This window comes from Centrocercus urophasianus, unplaced genomic scaffold (genome assembly GCF_019232065.1).
Source record: "Centrocercus urophasianus isolate 14NV4802_14NV808 unplaced genomic scaffold, USGS_Curo_1.0 seq_280, whole genome shotgun sequence".
Classification (NCBI taxonomy): Eukaryota; Metazoa; Chordata; class Aves; order Galliformes; family Phasianidae; genus Centrocercus; species Centrocercus urophasianus.
In genome coordinates, this window is record NW_024884845.1 from 38,482 (window position 1) to 41,892 (window position 3,411).

The following is a 3,411-nucleotide window of genomic DNA, read 5'->3' on the forward strand; positions in this document are numbered from 1 at the left end:
TCATCATCCCAAATGTGGGGAATCCAGAGGGTCTCATCACCCCAAATCTGGGGAGATCTCATGGTCTCATCGCCCCAATTCTGGGGGCACCCCATGGTTTCGTCACCTCCAGCCTTTGGTAGACCTCATGGTCTCATCACCCAAACTGTGGGGAGACCCCAAGGGCACTTCACCCCAAATGTGGGGAAACCAAAGGGTCTCATCACCCCAAATCTGGGAACGCTCCATGGTTTCATCACCCCACATATGGGGTCACCCCACAGATGGCTTTTGGGACATCGCCCCGCAGAGATGGCTTTTGGTTCGCGACCCCATGAGTGTTACCTGCTAAATCCTGGATGCAAACTGCAGAAATCATAAGAAATTACTTCTCCTAAGCAGCAGTTGTGGTGTTTTCTCAGCGTGGGCAACGGGATTGGGGGTGGTGAATGGGAACATCTGCAGAACCCCCGATGTGTCAGAGCACAGCAGCCATTCCTGTGTCGTGCAATGGCCACGTTGCCTAAACCCCCCCAAATTTCAGCGTTAAGGTCAAAATGAGGAGATAAAATGCCTTGTGGGATCTTGATCTGAAGTTGTTAGAATCGTCTGAGTCGGGAAGTCATTGAAGTGATGAGCCCCGAAGGCAAGGAGTTAAAATCGAAGAAAAATTGATCAAAAATTGAGAGAAAAAAGGAAAAAAAATAAAAGTAATTTTGGGTAGGTGTGATGGAGTAGGCAATAATTACAGCTTTTCAACCTCCCTGGTGGTCTAGTGGTTAGGATTCGGCGCTCTCACCGCCGCGGCCCGGGTTCGATTCCCGGTCAGGGAAAGCATTTTTTTTCCCCCCAATTCCCCCTTTTTATTTTTCCCCTGTTACTCGTTGGAAAGATTCTGAATTTCTCCCCCAAAAAAGGGAATAATTCCCCTGCTTTTTTTGATTCCGTTTCCTTCTCAACTCCTGCCGGCGGGGAGCGTTGGGCTTCACTTCCAAACGCAGCAACGATAATAATTAAATCTCAAAAAGCGGAAAAAAACTCATCGCCGAAGTGTTTCTGCCCGGTTTCGAACCGGGGACCTTTCGCGTGTGAGGCGAACGTGATAACCACTACACTACAGAAACCTCCGTGGGGACTCATTTACCTCCCACTCCCTTCACTCTTTAATTGAATTCTCCCTTTAATTGACCCCCGAAATAAATCATCTTTTTTTTTGACCCTGAATAAAGCCTTTTTTTCTTCGGAATACGAGCAGAAAAACGCAGCCCGGTGGCGCATTTTGCAGCGCCCAACAACGACGAAACCGCTGAAACCAACAGCAAAATAGGGTCAAATGGGGTACCTCGAGCAGCCCGGCTAGCTCAGTCGGTAGAGCATGAGACTCTTAATCTCAGGGTCGTGGGTTCGAGCCCCACGTTGGGCGCCTGATTCTTTTTCCCCCCTTTATTTTTCCCAATCTAAACCAACCCTGTAGCGACCAGCCCCATAAAGCCCCAATTAAAACGTACATTACAAAAAACATCATTTTTAGGTCTAGATAATACCTTTTTAGGGACCGTTTTCTCGCCGTCAGGATGGCCGAGTGGTCTAAGGCGCCAGACTCAAGGTTCTGCCTTCCCTGGTTGGGATTTCTGGTCTCCTCGTGGAGGCGTGGGTTCGAATCCCACTCCTGACAAGTGCATTTTTTGCCTCTCCCCCCCCCTAAATTTTGACATCTTTTTTCCCCTTCACTTCTTACGGTCCCACGAGATGCAGCACTTCACTGTTTTTTGCCCCAAAAGGGTTGATTTAATAGAAGATTTCCTCAGTCCTGTGCACGGCCGTGGAGGGGGAACAGCAGAGCAGCATTTGCTTCCCTTCTATTCTGATTTTTCTCTTTATTTTAAAGCCATCAGCGGTAAAACCACCTTTTTTTTTTTTTTTTGCCATAATATTTGCCCCGATTTGCGTTGGGGAAAACAAACTGCTGCAGCAGATGCATAAATGGGAGAGAAATCAGCAAAACGAGCCTCCCTCGCAAGAAGGCCGGAGAAATGACCTAAAAAAGTAGGAAAATGACCTAAATTATTATTTTTTTTAAAGCAGATTTTGATGTCACCGAGGGGACAGGCAGGGATACAGTATCACAGGGGTTTCTGTAGTGTAGTGGTTATCACGTTCGCCTCACACGCGAAAGGTCCCCGGTTCGAAACCGGGCAGAAACACTCACCTTGTTTTTATCTTTTTAACCTATTTTCGCGATTTTGGTGGTTCTTCATCCCTTACAGCCGCACAGGAGGTGGTAGGAAAAGCGGCTACAAAAAGGAAAAACCGAAATTTCACAGCTCCGCTTTTAAGGCTGATATTTTCCTTGGGGGTGGTGAGAATTTATAAAAGCGATGAAATTTGGGGAAAATTAAGTGCATCTTTCCCTGACCGGGAATCGAACCCGGGCCGCGGCGGTGAAAGCGCCGAATCCTAGCCACTAGACCACCAGGGAGCTCTTGTGAGGCTTTATTTTACCGATCTCACAGTTTATTGTTGCACTTTGTTTTTCTTTGCAATGCTTTGCATAGGGCTGAAGGAAGCGTTGGCAACGCGCAAGGCGGAAAGAGCTCATTCGCAACGAGGAAAAACGTTTGAAATCGAGGGGAGGAAAAGAGGAAGAGGAGAAGGTAAGAAAAGGGGCGAAATGAAAGAAAATAACAGAGTGAAGGAAAAAAAAATTGAAAAATGAGATAAAATTAAATAGTGCAGTCCTTCACCTCTCCCTGGTGGTCTAGTGGTTAGGATCCGGCGCTTTCACCGCCGTGGCCCGGGTTCGATTCCCGGTCAGGGAAGTTCAACCCGTAGAGCGGGTCGGAGGCTCTGTTTTCTTTCTCTTCACTTTTTTTTTTTCTTCCTCACGCCTCCAATTTTTGCTGCTTACCGGAAAACGGCCGTTTTTCGAGGTTCGGCGAGGAATTCGGGTGGAAAAAGAGCTTTGGTGAACCCTACTGGAAATAGCGGCCTACAGCAACCTCATGTGTGGTTTCTGTAGTGTAGTGGTTATCACGTTCGCCTCACACGCGAAAGGTCCCCGGTTCGAAACCGGGCAGAAACACTTCAGTTTTTCATTCACCTTTTAATTTTTTTTTTTGTACGTCTGTATCTTTTACATATCCATATTCTTCTAAGAATCCAAGCTGCCTTTTCCCGTTCTCCTCCGTACTTTGACTTATTCCACAAACCCTGAGCGCTATTTTGCCGTTCTTTTCCCCACACTTTGACTTCAACCCCCTCCATCTGAGCGCTTACACCACTTTTTTCCAATTTTCACCCATTATTTTCACTCAAACCGCTTTCTTCCAGGAATCCCTCACGTTTTCAGTCCCTTTTTTTTTCATTTTCGCATTTACATCGGCCATTCTTTTCCATTCCCCAAATGGTATTTCCACTTCCTAAGCCACCCCA

The 3,411-nt window shown here is 47.0% G+C and overlaps 8 non-coding genes across 8 annotated transcripts; 6 read left to right on the forward strand and 2 right to left on the reverse strand.

Annotated features, from left to right (window-relative positions):
- The first annotated feature begins 740 nt into the window (after window positions 1–740).
- Window positions 741–812, forward strand: TRNAE-CUC. The gene has a single exon. It is a non-coding gene; the product is annotated as a tRNA-Glu (tRNA).
- Window positions 813–1,030: 218 nt separating this feature from the next.
- TRNAV-CAC lies at window positions 1,031–1,103 on the reverse strand. Its single transcript has one exon. It is a non-coding gene; the product is annotated as a tRNA-Val (tRNA).
- Window positions 1,104–1,329: 226 nt separating this feature from the next.
- On the forward strand, window positions 1,330–1,402 carry TRNAK-CUU. Its single transcript has one exon. It is a non-coding gene; the product is annotated as a tRNA-Lys (tRNA).
- Window positions 1,403–1,547: 145 nt separating this feature from the next.
- Window positions 1,548–1,654, forward strand: TRNAL-CAA. Its single transcript has 2 exons — window positions 1,548–1,585; window positions 1,609–1,654. It is a non-coding gene; the product is annotated as a tRNA-Leu (tRNA).
- A 456-nt stretch (window positions 1,655–2,110) lies between these two features.
- Window positions 2,111–2,183, forward strand: TRNAV-CAC. Its single transcript has one exon. It is a non-coding gene; the product is annotated as a tRNA-Val (tRNA).
- Window positions 2,184–2,386: 203 nt separating this feature from the next.
- On the reverse strand, window positions 2,387–2,458 carry TRNAE-UUC. The gene has a single exon. It is a non-coding gene; the product is annotated as a tRNA-Glu (tRNA).
- Window positions 2,459–2,726: 268 nt separating this feature from the next.
- On the forward strand, window positions 2,727–2,798 carry TRNAE-UUC. The gene has a single exon. It is a non-coding gene; the product is annotated as a tRNA-Glu (tRNA).
- A 190-nt stretch (window positions 2,799–2,988) lies between these two features.
- On the forward strand, window positions 2,989–3,061 carry TRNAV-CAC. The gene has a single exon. It is a non-coding gene; the product is annotated as a tRNA-Val (tRNA).
- The last annotated feature ends 350 nt before the right edge of the window (window positions 3,062–3,411 follow it).